Below are 23,181 nucleotides of genomic sequence, written 5' to 3'. Positions count from 1 at the left end.
AAGTGAACCCAGAGGCTGGTAGGTGAAGTCTTTGCTATCCCTGAGACTTCTTAACAGGAGGGAAGCTCAGTCCAAGCCGTTAGAGTAACTTCACAAGCAAGCTACAGAGCAAAGTCCAGTCTTTGTCCTCTCTAAGGCAGAAGCAGCAACGACAAGCCAACCCAGCAAAGCACACACAGCAAAGGGTCAGTACTCCTCCTCCAGCTCTTCAGCTCTTGATCCAGAAGTGTTCTCAAAGTCTGGGGTTTTGGGGCCACTAATTATACTCATTTCTGTCTTTGAAGTAAGCAAACTTCAAAACAAAGTCTCTGTTGTTGACAAGATCCTGCCACGCCCAAGCCTGACCCCAGACACACACCAGGCCAACTGTCAGGATGACCCAGACGTGGATTTCATAGGCAGGCAGAGGCACAGAATGGTTAGGCAAGAAAATGTCCACTTTTTAAAAATTGCCTTTTCAAACTGACAATCTACAAACCAACTTTACCAGAACATGTATTTTTAAATTGTGAGTTCAGAGACCCCAAACTCCATATCTCTTTCTGCCCCTAAGGGGAAACTGCTCTTAAAAGATAGTTAAAGGCAGTCTCCATGTTAACCTATGGGAGAGATAGGCCTTGCAAAGGTGAAGACCGAATTTGGCAGTATTTCACTATCAGGACATGTAAAACATACCAGTATATGTCCTACCTTTTAAATACACTGCCCCCTGTCCATGGGGCTACCTAGGGCCTACCTTAGGGGTACAAAAAGGGAAGGTGTGGACCTGGCAAGTGGGTATACTTGCCAGATGGAATTGGCAGTTTAAAACTGCCCACATAGACACTGCAGTGGTAAGTCTGAGCCAAGTTTACAGGGCTACTCATGTGGGTGGCACAATCAGTGCTGTAGGCCCACTAGTACCATTTGATTTACAGGCCCTGGGCACCTCTAGTGCACTTTACTAGGGACTTACTAGTAAACCATATCTGCCAATCATGGGAAAGCCAATCCCCAATACAGTTTACACAGAGAGCACTTGCACCTTAGTGTTGGTCAACAGTGGTAAAGTGCTCAGAGTACCAAAACCAGCACAAATGAAGTCCAGCACACAGTTAAGGATACAGGAAGCAGAGGCAAAAAGATAGGAGAAACCACGCCAAGGATGCCAGATCTAACAATTACTAAATCAAAAACAGTCCTTAACCTGTGGCAAATGAAGTAAGGTTGTCAGTAGTGGTCAAAAACCGACCTCAAGAAAAAGGTGATCACTATGAATCAGAGACAGTCGCAAGCATATCAAGTGGAAAGGTGTATTGTGAAGAAAGAGCAAAATAATAAAGGAGATACAATAAATACCCAAAACATTTGAAGAGGAAACAGTGGAAGTAGATCAAAAGGACAGTAATAATGAACAACCAAAGGTCCCAAAAGATCAAGGAGACTTAGAGCCCTATTTATTTATTGACGGTGACAGTGTATCCTTACTGCCAAGATAATGATCTGCCAGTCCAGTTTACATGTGAGCGGACCATTGGTGTAAACATGGTGGCGACTACTTGGTCTCTGCCACGGTTAGACCCCTCCAATGGCCTGACAGATTAAGGGTCATCAGAGAATTGCTATCTGTTTGTCCACCCAGTTAGGATGGATGGATATATAGCCATTTTTTTTTGTGTCTGTCACCGTGAGGGAAACCCTGGAGGTGACGGACGGTCAGAAAGAAATATTACCCTTTTTGCCATGTGAGAGGACTTCCATAGTGAGGGGGCATTATTTTTTTATTTTCAAAAAGAAAATCCTGTGTCAGGATTTCCTAATTGAAAATAAATAAAAAAACAGAACTGTTTGGTGTAAGGCTCTGCTGATGGAGCCCTGCCCCAAATGAAAAAATGCATTGACAGCTTGGTAGTCACTTATATATCTGACAGACAATCCCTTCACCAGGGCAAGAGAGTAATTTACTCTGTTACTGTGGCGGTACAATGGGTTGTCCTCCATGATCTAAATTGGGCTGTAAGAGTGCCTAATAGAAAGTATGCTTTTCTGAAATGGTCAGGTCTGTTGATATCCAGAAATCAGAAAAGTCAGATGAAAAAATCATTATTTGTCAGGCTCTCTATGATTATTGAATTGACAAAATTTGAAACAATTATCTCTGAATAATTTCCTGATGGAATATTGATCTGGGATTTCTAAAACCTCGAGCTAAATTCTATTCTGTTTTGTACTCAGAATGTCCGGTCCAAGAAAAGATGGTTTCCTTCTTGAAAGGCACTGAACACATGAACTGACTGTACTGTTTTTTTGATTTGGCAACATAAAATTAGTTAGATATTTGCTTTTTATTTATATCCTTTCATGTAGTAAAACATGGCTAACAGCAAGAAAATGTGTTGCATAATCTTACAAAATAATTTTGGTGGTTAGGATATTAATATTAATAGTTGACTTACAAATAGGATTTAGCACCTTAGTTGGACACGCCTCACATAACATACAAATTAATCAGAGGTTTTTAGGTTTAAGAAGAAACTAGAAAACAAGTTGCTGCATAGAAATAATTCAGTAGGTAATTTTAGAGGAAATGTCTACTTTAGGTTGTTACATAAATGTTCAAAATTCATGAAAGTACATAATTGTGAGATTTGCACATTTTTGCCTGCCTTTACTGCTGAGGAGGTAACATATTATCACCTTCCCCTCACCTACTCTTTGTAAAACTGTGTGTTCATAAACCTATTTTATCAATAGGATTATCTTGAATTATACCTTTCAATTTAAGATGTTTATTTGGGAATGGCGCCTATTGTGATAGACCTGTATTCTTATTTAAGAAGCAGCAAAAGCATGGGGACCATGTCTAGAAACATTGCAAACATTACACAAATTAACCAAACTAACATTGTTGTCCACCAATTTACACACAGGTGGAATAGTGAGGACAAGGAGTTCTCTGAAGAACACAATGAACAGAAGGTGAGAGTCTGTGAAACGTAAGAGGAGGAGCGAGAGCTTGAGTTAAAAAGGAAAAAAGAAAGGTTAAACATTCAAGAGTGCACTCAAGATACACTCTTGACCAGGCACAGAAGGAGCAAATGTTTCGGTACGTGAAAAGAAACTGAATGAAACAGCGGAAGTAGTAGGCTGGAGTGAGTGTAAAGAAAGTTATGTGGCAAATAATATGATGTGACTGGATCAGAGCCCATTGTGAAGGGGATTTATTATTATTATATTTGTGGTAGGATATACTATTTCATATTCCTTTGTAATTTGCTGGGTAGTTGCTGTGTAGGTTTAGTATCCCACCATGTTTATCATGTTGACTATGTTAGTGGGAGGGATGATACAATTGTGAAGCAAAAAACATAGCTTTTATCAAGTGTTGGGAGTCTTATTTGGTACCAAGATCCCTTCAGGTCGAGTCGTTTTCAATAATATGAAAATTAGACAGCTATCCACCTAAATGCATCAGTTGTTTACTAATAGTGCTGGAGCCTTAACCATTGACAAAGAACTAATGGCTCTGCGCTCTTTCGTTATGCAAAATAGGTTAGCTTTAGATGTGTTAGTGAAGGAAGGCAGAGTCTGCTACATGTTGAATATACAACAATGCTGCACATGTGTGCATGATAAAAGTAACCAAATTAATAGTTTTGTTTCAAACATCACGTGTGAAACATTCTTGAAGGCCCAGGTCACAGGAGGGAGTTAACTTGGTGTTTATAGCGATTGGCAAATGGTTTTCATAGATTGTTTAGTTGCTTGGTGAGTTGAGAAGAGGTGGCCTTAGTGTTATACTAACCCCTATAGTAAGCGGTTTTATCTGTGTGATGAGTGCTAAATGCCTTCCATCAGTGGAGGGTCAAATTGTGGGACATCTGATTGAAGGTGTATGACACGATTAAGGAGTTGGAGGAGGCCAGGTGCAAGTGCAAGAAGTTGAAATCTGAGAGGACTGTGGTGTAAAGGGACTTACTTAATAAGGTGTGAATTGTGACGATTTCAAAAATAATCCGATATGGGAGCCACCTTTTCACTATGTTGTCAGTTTTTTGTTTTTGTTTTTTGTTTCACCCTGCAAATCGGCTGCACACAGGGGCAAAGTCTCCGGACTGCAGGTCATCGCACGTTTCAGTCAGACATACAGGAACCGAAGCGCCAGAACTACAAAATGAGCTGTTTGCAGTATTAGAAAACTACATAGTAATTCAAATTCAAGTAAGGCAGGGCTTGTGACACAGGAGGGTTAAAAGGGAGTAGGATGGGATGGCCTATGATTATTTCCTACGGGCTAAGGCTGGTTTTCTGGGAGATATGGCTTGAGATGATCAGAGTACCAAACTTAGGGGGTCATTCTGACCTTGGCGGTAATTACCGCCATGGCGGAGGTCGGCGGTAGCACCACCAACAGGCTGGCGGTGCACCGCTGGGCATTCTGACCGCGGCGGTTCAGCCGCGGCCAGAAACAGAAAGTCAGCGGTTTCCCGCTGCCCTTGAGAATCCTCCATGGCATTCTGAGCCGGCGTCCTCGTGGGAAGGGTGTTTCCCGCTGGGCTGGCGGGCGGACTTTCGGCGGTCGCCCGCCGGCCCAGTGGGAAAGCCAGAATGACCGCCGCGGTCTTTTGACCGCGGAGCGGTCTTTCCGCGGGAACCGCTTGGCGGGCGGCGACCGACGTCCGCCGCGGTCAGAATCACCCCCTTAGTGCCCCCAGCCACTTGAGACTGGTATAAGCAGAGCCACTGGAATTATGTGAGAGGGAAGGGCTAAATTACACAGCAGGGTTGAGTAAATTATGTGGCAAGAAAATGGAAATGATATGGCATAATGCAGCACATTTTGTGATAGTATTACTTAAATATCTTTTCATTTTTACACTTTTAATACTGTGTGGGCATTGGTTGCATCACATTAGTACAGTTTTAACACCCAAATATAGCAATGTGCAACAAAAATCTGACCATACACTCTTTGCAAAAGGCTATCCACTGCACTGCAACATGTGTTGCTGCATTCTTTTACTAACTTTTGAACTGTTTGAGCAAGAAACAAGTTTTTTGTTAACATCAGCAGATTTTGTGGCTGATGATGGATTATATGGCTAATGCAGCAAATATACAATTAACCGAAAGACGCCAAAGCTGCACCACTGTTTAATTACATTGGCCTTTGGTACAAGTGCAGATCCTAGCTATTTTATTTTTCTGGATGCTATTGTGTATTTCCACCTTGCCTTAAAGACTCTAGGTGATATGCATGGTTGTTTATTCCTCAAAGCCTTAAATAGTTCCTGTACTACTGAAGAAACAAAGGGCCTGATTACAACTTTGGAGGAGGTGTTAATCCGTCCCAAAAGTGACGGTAAAGTGACGGATATACCACCAGCCGTATTACGAGTCCATTATATCCTATGGAACTCGTAATACGGCTGGTGGTATATCCGTCACTTTACCGTCACTTTTGGGACGGATTAACACCTCCTCCAAAGTTGTAATCAGGCCCAAAGTGAGTTCCCTTGTCTCCAGAAAGTTGTAGAGGGATCCCAAATCTGAGTATTAAATCTTTCAAATTGTGGTCACTTACATCTTCAGCCCTTGCACTCTGATACACTTCTTCAGTCCAACCTGAAAACATACACACAATCATAAGTATATAGATACAGAAGAAGCACTTAAGCATCTGGGTGAAATCCATCTGTCAGTGGAAAAAGCGCCCCGAAGGAAGAGGGCCAGCACCATGTGATGGACTTCATCTCTTATTTGATATTGTGGGCTTGACAAGTGGCACAGGAATAACAGTCCTTATGGGCGACAGATGAAAAGAACGAAGCACACCCATGGGTATCTGGGGTTTGAATCGTACCATCCCTTTTGACGTTAGCATGACCATGTTACAAACATGTGGTTGGGGAGATGGAATTTCAGGGTGTCCACTCTCCTGGTGCTGTCCCTCCACACACCTTTAGGGTTCTTTTTACAATTCTGAACAATGGTGGTGTTCAACCTTGGATGGCTGTTCCTGTAAGACAGACACATTTTTAAGAGTATGAATGGGAAAGTCATTGGTTTGAGCTACGTACAAATTTACTTCCGGTTTGAAGACACACCAGGGAGCAGATTTAATATTCTTTGGTGCAAGGCAACACAGCACCAAAGTTGCCTTGCTTCAAAGAGAGAGAAAATATTTTGCCATATCTGCCAAGATATGGTGATTTTTTTTCTCTCCCCCAACCTCGGCATACCTTCGGATGCACCTCTTGTGCTGGAGTGCAAGGGTATTTGTATTCTCTGAAGCATAGGTTTCCTACTGGAAGTTCAGAAACTATGCTTTAAGGCTTTTCCCACTTTGCATGTGTGCTGTACAATATTTCTCGTTGTTACACCTGCCTCGAGGAAGCCTAAGATTTTGGTGCAAATCCCTGTCCATCAATGTTTGTAGATAGAGATTTGCATCAGAACCCATGGATGGTTGGGTAGGAATGATGTGCACCACCCATAAACCCCCCCTTGATGCAACATAACACAAAGTAGTGCATAGCACAGCTTTGGTTAACCTTTGGATACTATCCAGTGCAAAATCTGATATATGTTAGATAGTAAATCCAGCTTTAACACTTTGCACTAAATATGTGTCATTAAAGCGATGCAAACCAGACACAGAGAGCTAGTAAACCTGAGCCTTACTTTCTTGACTGCCTTATTAGTAAGTCCATTTCCATGAGACACCGCAGCCTCTGTAGACTACTGAGCAACTCATTTAAAGTTTCAATTTTAGTGGGTAACAGAAGTGTACCTAGTAATCCTTTCACATAAATGTAATCCCTAAGGATGGATCTGATCGACATCAGGAAACCCAGCTGCATCCACAAGAGGCCAAAATCATGGGCCACATTAAAGGTGTGTTTAAAATCATGGAATATGACAGCAGTTCTTTGTGACGCAAGCACGCAGGTGCAAGCAAGAGCAATTAGTTCAGCTACCTGAACAATACTCACCTTTTTGTGGATTACAACTTTCAATCACTTCAACCAATGTACATGTAGCCTATCCCACTACCAAGGTACCAATGACATTTCAGACACATGACCCATCAACGTAGTATATGAGCTCACTGTTGAGCACCGGTGCCACAAAGAAATTGATTCAAGGCTTGGATAAACATTCAATGAAGATTAGATAATCTTGTGGACCTGTGTCTTTAGCAGTGAGTAGTATGGAAGCTAGGGTTAAAGCTGTGAAGCGTAACAAAGTGATGTGGGGTGCAGACAGCAAGAGGATCTCATACCAGGACAATCTGGCAGTGGACAAATGTTGACTTTAAGTGGTGAGGAAGAGGGTGGCTACAGAGTGAGATACAGCTTCTTTGTAGGTAGACCCAAAGGGCTGCAACAAGAAGAGATGTTGCAGTCACAGATCATAAACCAGGAGGGAGGCCTGTAGCAACAGAATCAAGGGAAAAATAATAATATACCATAGGCTTTTTTGACCTCTCTGATCTTGCAAAATTATATACAGGATTTTGATGTATATACTCCTGCATGGGTTTCACTAAGAAAACAAATTCATTGTCTCTTATATATCACTACCCACAAGAAAGTGCTTACCCGAGAGTCAGTAACTGGGTGTAGTAATTTACAGATTTTTTTTTTATGATTGGCAGAAGAGGTGCTCCCTAGCTGAGATGTTGTGATCTAGATATCAACTACAGGCAAGGTAACATTTTGTTTTTTCTCTCAAAGCATTGTGCTCTTTTCTAGCCACATAATTGAGAAGATAATGTAAAGCAACCTTGCACTGATCTAGGGAGGCAGATGCGAGCAACAAGTCATCTACATATAGAACCAGAGTAGACCATTCCGGGAAGATAAGAGCATCTGGATCACTTTTTAGGGCATGAGAAAAAATGGATGGTGACTCTCTAAACCTTTGAGGGAATTGATCTCATGTCATTTGGGCACCAGAAAATTAAAAAGCAAGACAGGGTTGGCTATCCTTATGTACAGAAATAGAGCTAAAAGTATCAAGGATGTTAACATGGTTTATCACGGGTAGATGTTGGTGGGTGAGTTGGGGGCATATTGGGCTTGGCAGCAGAGTAGAGTGGAAAAGAAATACTACTCCCATTTTTGACGACTCACTGTCTTCAAATGGATAGGCAAACACTGTAATTTCTGCCTGCTTCATGTTCCTGTTATTCTTTGCTTTTCCGTGAGAGCTCAAGCTGAAATGAGACCACGGATTCCTCCATCTTGCAAGAAGTAAACAAAAGGCTGCACATCCTCTGGCACTCTGTTCTTACTGTGCCTCAGGACACCAAACAGCTCTGCCAAGCATTTTCATTCTTTGCAGGAATCAATGCTCATCGAGGTGGATGGATCATTGGACCCAGTAAGTGTTGTGGTAGAACCGCTAACACAATTTCAGTACAAGCCCAATTAATTTAAACACCATGACCAACGTTCCAAGGGAAGGAAAACTCCAGTCAAAAGTAAAGTTAAGGAGTTTATTACAAACACAAGCTTAAAGTCACGTAGACTATTCGCAATGCCAAATTATAAAAGTACATGATCACCAAGGGTTGTCCAAGATGATGAAATTCATTTAGTTGAACTACCATTAACAAAACTAAACATTCAAGAAGAACAATAGAAATTATCAAAAGAAATATCTGTGATTCAAAACTAATGTGTTGCTCAGGGTCAGTAATTATCAATCAGTTCAATTTAGCAGAGTCCTAATTTAGCGGAACAATGAAAAACCCTATAGCTAACCAAATCAGGGAAATACATGTGTGGGGTGAAACCAATGCAGGCAAAAGACAAAAAGCACAAAAAGGGCAAAAATAAGTTGGAAAAGATAATCTCAGAATGAAGGTTACTAAGATACAAAATAATATAAAGTACACTGTTCCAATTATATTGATTCCACTCAACCAATTAGGTGCGGAGTCACAGGTCAACACATATTGCCCTCACTCACCCATGGGTGACATGCTTCATCATTGGGCACTGCTCCTCGTCAGGCCGGCACTGCAATGCCTGCTGGGCCCCACAAAGGGCTCTGTGCCGGAGATATTTTGATAGTTATTGCCAGAACGGGTGTGGTTAAAAAAGAGGACTAGGTGGTGTGAGATTAAAAATGACTATGGCCCTCATTACAACCCTGGTGGTTGGTGTTAAAGCAGCAGTAATACCGTAAGCAGTCCGGCGGAAAAAAAAAATGGAATCACGACCATGGCGGAAACCGCCAACATAGACAGCCACTTTAGCACTCCGACCGCCACGGCGGTAGCAAGAAACACCGCGGCGGTAACCGCCAACAGACAGGCGGAAGACAAAGTACCACCCACTGTCTTTCAAGACGGCTATCCGCCACCTTTTCCGGGGCGGAACCAACGCAAACAAAAACACGGCGGAAACAGTACACAGAAGGGAAAGCACTTACCTCTCCACACCCCACGAGGAACCAGGACACCATGGAGCCTGAATTGCAGATACTGCTGATGCTGGTCTTCCTTTTCTTCTATCAGGAGCACCATAGACAGCGGCGACGACCACGATGAGTACTTCACCTACAACACAGGAGAGAGGGGAGGAAAAAGAGAGTGACACACACATGCAACACGAAAAAAAAAACACCCCCACCCTCACCCACAACACCATACACACAAATACATGCAGCAACATTACACATAAACTCCCCCACCCCCTGGACGAACACAAGGACAAAAGGAAATGATTTGAACGAATGTAATCATGTGAAATCTCATTATCAAAGTTCAAAATCCAGTATATACAATTATGTGCACCAACTACACAAGTCCGGATAGTGCACCAATCATTGTCCGTGGACCACTCGGCCCCAAATGCATGGGCGAAGCCCACACTAGATATCTGACTGGAAACAGAGAGAACACTGCAGGGGCATCAGATCAAAATGAAACAGGCACCTCAGGGGGAGGGGGCCACCTCAGCCAGATGAACGCACAATGCCCCTGCTGCACGAGGGGGCTCCATGCCCATTGCTGTATCCTGGGGAGTGCAAAGACACAGTCTCTCAAGTCTCTCCAGTGGGTGGTTTGCCCACTGCATTATCCTGGGGAGTGGAAAGCCACAGTCTCTCAAGTCCCTCAAGTGGGTGGGTTGCCTACTGCATTATCCTGGGGAGTGCAAAGCCACAGTCTCTCAAGTGGGTGGTTTGCTCACTGCATTATCCTGGGGAGTGCAAAGCCACAGTCTCTCAAGTGTCTCAAGTGGGTGGTTTGCCCACTGCATTATCCTGGGGAGTGCAAAGCCACAGTCTCTCAAGTGGGTGGTTTGCTCACTGCATTATCCTGGGGAGTGCAAAGCCACAGTCTCTCAAGTGTCTCAAGTGGGTGGTTTGCCCACTGCATTATCCTGGGGAGTGCAAAGCCACAGTCTCTCAAGTCTCTCAAGTGGGTGGGTTGCCCACTGCTTTATCTTGGGGAGTGCAAATCCACAGTCTCTTAAGTCTCTCAAGTGGGTGGTTTGCCACTGCATTATCCTGGGGCATGCTAAGCCACAGTCTCTCAAGTCTCTCAAGCGGGTGGGTTGCCCACTGCTTTATCCTGGGTAGTGCAAAGCCGCCAGTCTCTCAAGTGGGTGGTTTGCCCACTGCATTATCCGGGGAGTGCAAAGCCACAGTCTCTCAAGTCTCTCAAGTGGGTGGGTTGCCCACAGCATTATCCTGGGGAGTGCAAAGCCAGTCTCTCAAGTGGATAACAGTCTCCACTGGTTCTGGAGGGGGCAAGGTGCCCAGAGTGCTTCATCCTGCCAAGGACTGAGGTAGTGGATGTATTTCTCCACTGGTTCTGGAGGCGGCATGGTGCCCAGAGTGCTTCATCCTGCCAAGGACTGAGGTAGTGGATGTATTTCTCCACTGGTTCTGGAGGGGGCATGGAGTCAAGAGTGCTTCATCCTGCCAAGGGCTGAGGTAGTGGATATATTTCTCCACTGGTTTTGGAGGGGGCCTTGTGCTCAGAGTGCTTCACATGCAGTGTGGCAGGTACAATTCACTCACTTGGGTGTGCGTGGCACGACATTGGCGAGGTACAGGTAGCATGAGACGCCATGGAGGCAGCGACATATCCCACACTGCTGGGGCTTCGCCTTCCACCTGCAGGTGCCAACAGTGATGACAATAATGCTTCATGGAAGCTGCCCAGGGTCCTGGAACTCTCCTCCAGCCTCGGAGAACTGACCACTGGGGATGGTAGGCATGTCAGCGGTGGTGCCACTGTCCAAGGATGTCGCGGGGCCGCTGGCAGTGCTTGCAGAGGTGTCTGTGGTGGCGGTGCTGGCGGTGGGGTCTGTGGCAGCGGTTCTGGCAGCGGGGTTGGCGGCGGTGCATGGGTCAGCACCTGCTGAGGGAGAAAGCAGGATGTCTCCTGCAGCCTCGGACAGCTGCCCACCGGGGAAGAGGCTGGGGACTGTCGCAGTGGCTGTAGACGTGCCGGAGTCGGTGCAGGTGGCGGTGCAGGTGGCGGTGCAGCTAGTGGTGTTCGCCGCCGTACAGGTTGGCGTGGACGTGGACAGAAGGTGTGACACTGGTCCCTCAGTCGGTGCCACCATGCCCTATTCTGACCTGCCCTTCTGTATTTGGCCCTTCCCCACCTTTGATGGTGCTGCAGTTGTCTTGCCACTATCCCCTTTCGTTTTCGCTGAGCCCTTGGTCGTTGGTAGTTTCGGCTTCTCCCTCCGGGGTGTGGGCACCTTTTTCACCTTGGCAGGTGGCGAAATGTCCTTGCCCTCACTACGTGGAACACTGACAGCCCTGATGGGTGGCGCACTCCATGACCCCACAGTTGCTGGCACCACTGTTCCTGGGAAAGTGGGGGCTGAGGTGCTGGGCTGGAACCTGGAAAGCCTGGCCCTAGGTGAAGGACGGGGGAGGTGTAGGGAAGAGGTCAATGTTAGCCAGGAAAAGTTTTTTAGACACACTGGGACGGGTAGATGGAGGGGGCTTGGGAGTAGAGGAAGAGGTAGTGGTTGTAGGAGGTGTACATCTGCTGAATTTGGGTGAAGGTGCATGGGCTGGAGGCTGTTGTGAGGTGGATGGCTGTTGGGTGGGTGTGTGCCTGCGTTTGTGTACTTTGGGAGGAGGGCTGACTGACACACTGGAAGAGGACGCTGGGGATGTGTGAATGGTAGTGGGGTGGTGATTGCACGTGAGCGGTGTGTGGTGATGGACGTGCTGGTGATGGAGGTAGTGGCTGAGGATGTTGTGCATGCAGGTGTGAGTGGAGACGAGACTGGGAGGGAGGAGGGAGACGTGGACGAGGGGGACACAGTGGAGGAAGTGGATGTTGGTATGTTTGCATGGGTATGGTGCTTGTGTGAGTGCCTGTGGGATGTGTAGTGCTTATGTTTGCCTGAGCCACTCTTGTGTGTTGATGTGTGTGCATGCTGGTCTGATGGTGTGCTTGGGATAGGCTGAGGTACAGGGGACTGGGTCTGGGTGGAGGAGTTTGGAGGGGGGAGGCTGGACACAGGGACAATGTCTGCCATCAGTGCTGAGGCCAGAGCCTGAAATGCTCTCTGTTGGGCCGCCTGGCCAGAATGAATGCCCTCCAGGTATGCATTTGTTTGTTGCAAATGCCTCTCAAAACCCTGGATGGCATTCCCAATGGTAGAATGCCCAACAGTGAGGGATTTCAGGAGGTCAATAGCCTCCTCACTGAGGGCAGCAGGGCTGACTGAGGCAGGGCCTGAGGTGCCTGGGGCGAAGGAGATGCCCACCCTCCTGGGTGAGCGGGCACAGGACACACGCTGAGGGGCTGCTGGGAGGGCGGTGCTGGTAGGGGGGTGGTGGCTGTACCTGTTGATGCGGGGGCGCAGAGGTGGCTGCCACTGCAGGTAAGCTCCTATCAGAGGAGGAGTTGCTGTCGCTGGTCTCTGCTCCTGTCCCCGTCGTGGAGCTCCCCTCGCCCTCCGTCCCACTGGTGGCTTCAGACTCCATTGCTTCACCATCCAGGGCCAAGTGGGATGCCGCTCCCACCTGCTCCAGTGCCAATGCTCCTCTACCTGATGATGCTATTGCGCACAAGATCACGGAGACCACAAAAAGGGGGGGGGAGACAGAAGAAAGACATGTTCAGTGCATGCAACACCACTACCATTGGCAGACACAATAGACAGTGAGCAGCCCTCTGCACTACGCCATGCACTTACAGTTCCTAGATTTTTCACATGACCATGGGGTACGAGGCCTAACCCCAATTGCTGCACACCTAGAGGTCCCAGGAGCCTGACTAGGTGTAGATGGCTCTTACTACTAGTGGGGTTGGGGTGCTACATAGCCTGCCTCACAAGGGATATTGATTACCAAGATCGCCCTGGCCTAGGGGAACCCACTGCCCACCTTCCCCACCCAGACACCTCGTAATGCGCGCAGAATCAGCTGAATGAGAGTGTACTCACCCCCTTGTGGCTGCTGTGATGCTCTCAAGAGCCCATCCAACTCTGGATAGGCCACCGCCAGGATCCGGAACATCAGGGGGGTCATGGTGCGGTGGGCACCCCTTCCCCGCTGGGAGTCCATCCCCAGCTGGACCTCCGCCGTCTTCTTGCTCCAGCTGCGCAGGTCCTCCCATCTTTTACGGCAGTGGGTGCTCCGTCTGTGGTAGACCCCCAGGGTTCGGACGTCCTTGGCAATGGCATGCCAAATAGCCTTCTTCTGGCGGGCGCTGACCTAGAGGAATGGTACATGGGGCAAGAACATTACTCACCAGGCCGGACCGTCATACTCATTGCCCACCAGTTCCCACCCATGCCATGCGCTCATACACTCAGCATCCGTGTAGGCCTCAGCCCCCCCATGTTTCTTCCAGCCACACCACTCAAAGCAGGCATTGCCCATTCGGCATGCTCACAGTGTACTCACCTGTTTGTCTGGAGGACCGTGCAGTTGTGTGTACTGGGGGAGGACCCCATCCACTGGTGTCTCCAAACTATTGCCAGCACAGCCACAGCAGCAGGACTCCACCTGCCATATTACAAGCCTTAATACGGCTTGGCGGAGACCTGCTGGCGTGGTGGTGCTGGCGATGCAAGACCATCAGGAACCATCTTCTTCCAGACGTCCTCCTCGACGGAGAAGGTAAGTGGGTGTCGGAATGGGGGGAAGGGGAGGGTGTCTGTGTGTGTGGGTGCGTGCGTGTATGCGAGTGAATGTGAATGTATGTGTATATGGGGGTGTCTGTGGATGAATGCGAGTAAGTGGGGGTGTCTGAATGCATGTTTGCGAGTGAGTTGGGGTGTCAGGGTGAATGTTTGTGAGTGAGTGGGGGTGTCTGTATGGATGTATGCGTATGCTGAATGAGTGTGTATGTGAATGCATACGTGCGTGAAGGGGTAGGGGTGTTTGGGAGTGTGTGGACGAGTGGGGGGATGGGTGCATGTGTGGGGACACATGTACATGTGTGTGCCGGCAACAGGAATGGAGATTCCTGTCACCGGGTGCATGACTGCCAGGGTTTTCGTGGTGGGGTGACCACCACAGAAAGCCTGGTGGTTTACAGCCTCGTAATCTGGCAGGCAGACTGAGGTCTGCTGCGTGGTTGGAGGTGCTCACCGCCGGCTGGGGTGGTGGGACTGCACCAGGGAGCCAGGTAAAGTTGTGGAGGCTTGGTGTCTGCCAAGCCCCACAACTCTTAATGTGGCGGTCCTTACCACCGGCTCCGCAGCAGATGGACCACCACAGCGAGGCTGGCGGTCTCATGACCGCCAGCCTCGTAATGAGGGCCATAGTGTTCACAAGCACCTAGTGAGTGGCATGAATTGTGAAGCCAAACTCCGTGTGATACCAAAGAGATAAAGTGGAGGCATGCCAGTGTGCATCTAACATTGAGTGTTGAGAAGTTTCTTACCCTCCTTGATACAGGGCCCTTGGGAGCACATGGATACTACTACCCTAGCGCCAAGATTGCTGAAAAATGAGATTTCAGGTAAATGAGTCTTTTAAGTTATTCCATTATCCATCGTGGTCAAAATTAGCCAGATTATCAAAATGCCTTTTTTGTTAACTAAGTTAGGCTTTCCAGTAGGAATTATCCAATTTAGTTTCAACCGGGTCGAAGTACAGTAGATTACTATGCCCAACGGTACATTCTCAATTAAATGTTGGGTATTCAATTAGTCATAATGCATCGGGGGAGATCATTCAATATATAAGCATGTAGGAGAAAACAGTAGCTTCCACCTTTATTGTGTGTCTGATATACAAGCATTACAAGAGGTAACAATTTCTATCTTTAATTTATTATGATTCAGTTCAAGAACATGCTGAGGTTGTTATAGATTTGAAAGATCTCTGACTTTTGGACTCCCAATTAATGGATGTAAAGTGTGATAAGTAAGTAACTTGTATCTTGATTTTAGGTGTATCGATGATTGATCCGTACGGACGGTTAGGACAAAAAACATGTTGACCAGAATATTTGGAGGGTAGACAAGTAGTTACACCCAACACTAGTATTTTTCCTCCATCTTGGTATGGAGAGAAGTGGATACTTATGCACTTGTGGGGAATTAGGCCATCACACCTGATATGTCCCCTCCATTTGTTTTTAATCTTGACACAGGTTTCAACCTATACAGTAATTGAAGATTTTATTTTTGGTACCTATAATAATTTTTAATCTAACACCACCCAGTCCTCTTTTTTTTCACTACACCATTTCTGGCAAAAACGATCAAAAGATCCCTGGCAAAGGGACGTATTGTGGGGCCCGTCAGGCATTGCAGTGCCAGCCTGATGAGGAGCAATGCCCAATGATGAAGCATGTCACCCACGGGTGAGTGAAGGTAATTGTTCTAAATAAAGTATGTGTTGACGTGTGTCTCCGCACCTAATTGGTTGAATGGAGTCAATATTATCAGAACTGTGTATTTTATTTTATTAACTCTGGTTTCGGGAGGGTGTACACTGAACCAAACAAATCCTCCCCTTCCCTCTTTTTTATTTCTGATACTAACTAAGATAGGCAAAAGATAAATAAAAAGGGGAAGCTTGATCTAGAGTCTTCTGAAGGGGAGGAAAAGAGATTTCCAAGTCTCAAAGGGACATCTCAAAGGGCAAAGGCAAAGAGGAAGATACAACTCCAAAGGGCACAGCATTCAGGGAGTCTTCATCAGCAAAGCATCTGTAAGCATCAGTGCAGCTTCTGGGAACCAACCAAAGGCCAGCTGAGCTCGGTAATATCAAATGTCATAAAACATTCTGATTCCCTAAAGGTAACAGTTCATGTCGCATTAAATGGACATCATCCAATAATAATCAATTACACAATTCCAAGTTGAAATACCTGCATTCTTTCTCAAGCGATCCATGGGAGCATCTTCCATCTATGTGCCTCCACACGTTTGAAACAATTGAATACAATGTCAGTCCATGTTCCATAATGTTCTTTCTCAAGGGTGAAAGATACACTCTTTCTATGTCTAAACAATGGGGTCTATTGCCAAAATTGAATCTTCGCATGGGAACGTAACCTAAAAGAAAGTTCACATTAGGAATAGGAACGTAACCTAAAAGAAAGTTCACATTAGGAAATGAATCAGCATTTCTAACACAATCACAAAATGCAAGCTCTGCAGGCCTCACTTATGCTAAGGCAAAAATAATGGCATTACATTTAATTAATGTGTTTTAATAGAACATATATAATATGCAAACTTATGAATTCAACATTACTAACAGTTCATTATTATGAATAATACATCTCATTCTAAATGAAAAACACTTTGGGAATGCATTTCATTAAGTATAACAGAGAAGTGCATTTCTCTCATTTTTGCTTGCATTTTAAATTCATTAATCATTAAAAATTCAAAATATTCAATGTATATTCCCGTTGCACCGAGTCAGTTGCCTGTTCTACATCTTAAAACACCAGGGTGTAAGGGATTTCCTGCAGTTCAGGTGCATGTAGGGCATGGGCAAGATGCGACAGGGTTCACAGTGTTTTTCTTGGTAGGATAAATCCTGATTGATCCACATGTATTAGATGCAGAAGATATAGGAGCAGTCTCCGCGCCACAATGTGACTAAGGATTTTCTCGTCCATGTTTAGCATAGAGAGAGGTCTGTATGCCCAGGGGATCCCTATCCAGTGGGCAATTGGGGAGGCATCCGGTTTTCAGGGCCTCAGCATATACTGGCAACATTTTGGGGGTCATTACAACATTGGCGGTAAAAGCCGCTTACCGCCGTGCAGAAGACCGCCAATACACCGCCGCGGCCGCGGAATTCCGCCACAGCTATTATGACACACATCTCGGAATCTGCCGAAATCCAGACACCCACACAAGTCCGCCACACCAAAGGTCAGTGTTAAACTGGCGAAAACGAAACCTCCACGCCAACAGAAACACGCCCATGCTATTACGACCCACGAATCCATGCTGCGGTCTTTCAACCACGGTATTCCATTGGCGGTACACACCGCCGCACTCAAAATACACACACATCTCTAAAACACCGCCACATTGGACAATTCCAAATACACACACCTGATACACATACAAACACCACTCCCACACACCCAACACAATATAAAACACACACCCACATCACCCACAAACACCTACGACCAAAAATTAGTCACGAAGGCCAGAGAGACAGCACAGAATAGACAATCCCACCACACAGAGGCACACAACACCATCACCCACACAACATCCACGCACAAAACACCACACACCACTACACATCACCACACACATCAACACTGACACCGCCCCACACATCACACACACCACCCCATGTCACGCCAAAGACACCCCCGCTTTTCCGAGGAGGAGCTCCGGGTCATGGTGGAGGAAATCCTATGGGTAGAACCACAGCTATTTGGCTCACAGGTGCAGCACACATCCATAGCCAGGAAGATGGAGCTATGGCGCAGAATCGTGGACAGGGCCAACGCTGTGGTACAGCATCCAAGAAATCGGGACGACATCAGGAAGAGGTGGAACGACCTACGGGGGAAGGTGCCCACCTCCTCCCCCACAACTAACAACATGGGAGGAGCAAGTCTTGACCATCATGCATCCAGAGGGCCTCGGAGGAGTCGGTGGAGGAATGGACACTGGTAAGTCAAATCTTAACTATCAGATCCCCCACCCTACCTGCATGCTATCACACACCACCACACTCACCCCTCCCCTATCACCCAAACTCCTCACTAATGTACTAAGAGCACAAACCACACATCCCAACACCAAGCCCTGCATGACACAACTAAGCATGGACACCCATCACTAAAGCATGCTCACTGCACATACCCATAACAACCCCTAACCATCATCACACAAGCCCCCACACATGAATGCTTGCACTGGGGTACACGCACACCCACCCATTGCACACCATGACACACACACATGCAATAATCATGCTCTTATGCCCCTGCAGGATCACGAAGGACCGTCACCACACCAGAGGGTCCAGACAACTCCACTCCACCCACAGAAGAGGCCTACAGTGACAATAGCAGCTCTGCCCTACTGGATCCTGATGACCAGCCTGGACCATCGTGGGCCGCGGGACAGTCGGTTCCCCTTGCACAGGCACAGCCCAACACTGACCTTCCACCCTCTGGTAACACCAGCACAGCACCCACCCAGCGGGCCCAAACCTCCGTACTCAGGACAGGTCAATCAGCTGTGTGTCCACCACTACAGGGAACCCAGGATAACCCACCACCCCAACAACAACAGGGACCTGGGGGCAGTGGTAGTGGGCACACGGTCCAGGGGACGGAGGCACAGGAACATAGGGGAACTGGGAGGGCTGCTGTGCGACAGGGGGCGGACAGGCCAAAGGAACCCACTCTCCACGAGGCCTTCTCCTCCATCATGGGAGCATACCTCCACTCCCAGGAGACAATGGCGACGGTCCTGGCCAAGTTTCAGGAGACCCAGCGCATGCAGGAGGACCAGTATTTGGGGTTCAGGGAGGAGCTCAGGACCATCAGCTCCGCCTTGGGCACCATCGTAGGGGTGCTGAAGGACATGCAGCAGACCTTGAGGGACACCGTGGCACTCCAAGGGGCCCCTGACACTAGCATGGACGATGAACTGCCCACCACCTCCGCCGGCGCTAGTGGACAGGACGCCCCGCCACAGGACCACCACACCAGCACCCCACCCCCTGCAGACGGACAACCACCACGCAAGCGGTCCCTGAGATCCAGGAACAGGAGAGAGCAAGATGGCAAGACCCCCGCCAGGAAATGAGACCACCCTGATTGTCCTCCCACTGTCCCACTTTGTTACCCTATCCATACTTAAACTGCCCCAGCTCCACTTCCTATGCCCATATGGGCAGTGCACCTGTGAGACTAATAGACTGGACTCTGCCATGGACATTCCTCCATCGCCCCTCACCATTTTACAACCCCCCTCCATTTTTGAGCACTTAAATAAACACCCTTGAACCACAAAACAATGTTGAGTCAGTCTATGATTTGGTAAAATGTATTATCAATGACAGTGTCAAAATACATTTCTAGTTGTAAAGGATACCTATGTCACACATCACAAGTCCTTGAAGGATGCATGCAGATAACACACGTTGATAAGCACACCTGTGAAACCGTAATGGAAAGGAACAACTCAGTTACCAAATAATCCTATGAAATTACACACAGGATAGAGGAAGACGTGTGACAGTGAATGTAATGGTAAAAATGAAAATGTTCTCACCTGTGTTTCACTGGAAATATTGCTGTATGACTGACTCCCTGTTGTCGTTGTCTTCTTCCTCAGCTTCCTCCTCATTACTGTCCACAGGCTCCACAGGCTCCACAGCTGCCACAACACCGTCATCTGGACCATCCTCCTGCAGAAAGGCACCTGGTATCGCAATGCAAGATTGTGAAGCATAGAGCAGGCGATGATGATCTGGCACACCTTCTTCGGTGAGTAGAATAGGGAAGTACCTGTCATATGGAGGCACCTGAACCTGGCCTTCAGGAGGGTGAAGGTGCCTTCAATCACCCTCCTAGTCGCCCATGGGCCTCATTGTACCGTTCCTCTGCCCTGGTCCTGGGATTCCTCATTGGGGTCAATAGCCAGGACAGGTTGGGGTAACCAGAGTCTCCTAATAGCCACACACGGTGCCTCTGGAGTTGACCCATCATATCAGGGATGCTGCTATTCCGCAGGATGTAGGCGTCATGCACTGAGCCAGGAAACATAGCATTTACCTGAGAGATGTACTAGTCTGCCAAACATACCATCTGTACATTCATGGAATGATAACTCTTCCGGTTCTTGTACACCTGTTCACTCCTGTGGGGGGGGGACCAGAACTACATGGGTGCCATCAATAGCACCTATGATGTTGGGGATATGTCCAAGGGCATAGAAGTCACCTTTCACTGTAGCCAAATCTTCCACCTCAGGGAAAATGATGTATCTCCTTATGTGTTTCAGCAGGGCAGACAACACTCTGGACAGCACGTTGGAAAACATAGTCTGGGACATCCCTGATGCCATGGCCACTGTTGTCTGAAAAGAGCCACTTGCAAGGAAATGGAGCACTGACAGCACCTGCTCGTCAGGGGGGATTCCAGTGGGATGGCGGATTGGTGACATCAGGTCTGGCTCCAACTGGGTACATAGTTCCTGGATAGAGGCACGGTCAAACCTGTAGGTGACGATTAAATGTCGCTCCTCCATTGTCAACAGGTCCACCAGCGGTCGGTACTCCAGAGGATTCCGCCATCTTCTCAATTATCCCAAATGACAGTGCCTAGGAAGGACAACAGCGACCACAGAGTCAACTTTTTTCCAGGTATGTACCCACAGTTACACAGAACACGACACCAAACACAAAACCCTTCCTGTATGTGTGTTGAGTGTAGGCCTAGCTATGTGTGGCGCAGAAGTAAATGAAGGCATGTGGGCCCCTGAAATGGCAGCTGTCTGACCTCTAAACTGGGACAATGGGATTGTGGGGTAACTGCGTTGCCGTTGCACACCGTTGCGGTAGGCGGTCGTAGACCGTGGCGCAATGCTGCAATGGTTAATATTGGACCCCATGGGTCCCAGGAGCCAATGAACAAGTGCGCCGCCGGTGATGATACGCACCGCCACGGAAGTCACTGCCATTTTCTATCTGTTCAATCACTAGATACCTGATCTTCGACAGGAGAGGACCTACACTGCAAGTGCTGCTGTGACCTCGGTCTGGAAGCGACGATGGCTGCTGCTTCTGGGGAAAGGGCCCCTGCCTTCACTGCTCAGGAGTTGGGGAAACTAGTAGACGGGGTCCTCCCCCAGTACACGCTACTCTACGGTCCCCCAGACCAACAGGTTAGTACACAGGTAGAACGTTGTATGGGCTAGGCCTGGGTGGAGAGGGCTGGTTGTAAGAGGGAAGGGGGCAGAGTTCAGGGAACATTAATGCATGTGAATGAATGTGCCACATGGCTAGGGTAGGGAGGGGGGACACTCACATCGACGGTGCAGTTGGTAATGACTTCTCTTCTTCCCTTGTGCATGTCCTGTAGGTCAGCGCCCACCAGAAGAAGGACATTTGGCATGCCATCGCCAAGGACGTCCGGACCCTGGGGGTCCACCAGAGACAGGGAACCCACTGCCGGAAAAGATGGGAGGACATCCGCCGCTGGAGCAAGAAGACGGCAGAGGCTCAGCTGGGGATGACCTCCCAACGTGGGAGGGGTGCCTGTCGCACCATGACCCCCCTGATGTTCCGGATCCAGGCGGTGGCCTACCCGGAGTTGGATGGGCGCTTGAGGGCATCACAGCAGACACAAGGGGGTGAGTACAACCTCATTCTGGGTACTTGGCGCGCAGTGGAGGGGCTGGCTGAGGGAGGAGGGCTGTGGGTGTACCTAGGCCAGGCAGAAATACATAGGCTAGGCCCCTCCGTAATGCAGGCTATGTGGCACTCTACCCCACCTCAGTAGAGTGCCAAGTACAGGTATACATGCCCCTGTGGCATCCATGTGTGCAGATGTCCACCATAGCAATGTAGGCCAGATCCCAGAAATTGCATCTGTAGGGGCGAGGAGCACGGCGTAGTGCAGGGGGCTGCTGTGTCTGTATTGTCCGCCAACGGTAGCGGTATGCCATGCACTCAACCTGTCTTTCTTCTGTCTTTCCCCCCCCCTTTTTGTGCTCTCCCTGTTCTTTTGTGCATCAGCATCATCAGGCGGAGGTACAGTGGCACCGGAGCACGAGGGAGCTGCATCCCACATGGCCATGGAGGGTCACACCACGGACTCAGAATTCACCAGTGGGACGGAGGGCGAGGGGAGCTGCACGTCGGCCACCGGATCACCAACCAGCGACACGGACTCGTCCGCCGATGGGAGCTCCCTTGTGGTGGCGGCACCATCTGTGCGCCCCACTTCTACAGGTACAGCCGCCACCTCCCCTACCAGCACCGCCCTCCCAGCAGCCCCTCAGCGTTCGCCCTGTGCCTGCTCACCCAGGAGGGTGGGCATCACCTTTGCCCCAGGCACCTCAGGCCCTGCCCCAGTCACCCCTGCTGCCCTCAGTGAGGAGGCCATTGACCTCCTCAGGTCACTCACTGTTGGGCAGTCTACCATTGTGAATGCCATCCAGGGTGTAGAAAGGGAGTTGCAACACGGTAATGCATTCCTGGAGGGCATTCATTCTGGTCAGGTTGTCCTTCAGCGAACCCTGCAATCTCTGGCCTCAGCACTGATGGCAGCCATTGTCCCTGTGTCTAGCCTCCCCCCTCAAACCTCCTCCACCCAGACCCAATCCCCTGTACCCCAGCCCATCCCAAGCACACCATCAGACCAGCATGCACACACCTCAACACACAAAAGTAGCTCAGGCAAACATAGACACCACACATCCCACAGGCACTCACACAAGCATCACACACATACAGACACAGCAACATCCACTGCCTCCACTGTGTCCCCCTCCTCATCGTCTCCCTCCTCCCCCCCAGTGTCGTCTACACTCTCACCTGCATGCACTACATCTACAGGCACCAGGACTCGCACCAGAACACCCAGCACCACACCCCGCTCACCTGCAATCACCACCTCCACTCCCATTTACACGTCCCCTGTGTCCTCTCCCAGTGTGTCTGTGACGCCCCCTCCCAAAGTACACAAACGCGGGCACCCACACACCCAATATCCATCCACCTCACGACAGCCTCCAGTACCTGCAC

At 48.4% G+C, this 23,181-nt stretch overlaps 1 long non-coding RNA gene across 1 annotated transcript in view; it reads left to right on the top strand.

Annotated features, from left to right (window-relative positions):
* The window catches only part of LOC138261604 (uncharacterized), a 201,597-nt gene that overhangs the window by 35,475 nt on the left and 142,941 nt on the right, over nt 1-23,181 (top strand). The window contains exon 2 of the long non-coding RNA XR_011199122.1: nt 2,910-3,085. This is a non-coding gene — a long non-coding RNA (uncharacterized lncRNA). The remainder of the gene's footprint in view (nt 1-2,909; nt 3,086-23,181) is intronic.

Source organism: Pleurodeles waltl, chromosome 10, assembly GCF_031143425.1.
Source record: "Pleurodeles waltl isolate 20211129_DDA chromosome 10, aPleWal1.hap1.20221129, whole genome shotgun sequence".
In the NCBI taxonomy this organism is placed as follows: Eukaryota; Metazoa; Chordata; class Amphibia; order Caudata; family Salamandridae; genus Pleurodeles; species Pleurodeles waltl.
This window is presented reverse-complemented; position numbering and strand designations above follow the sequence as displayed.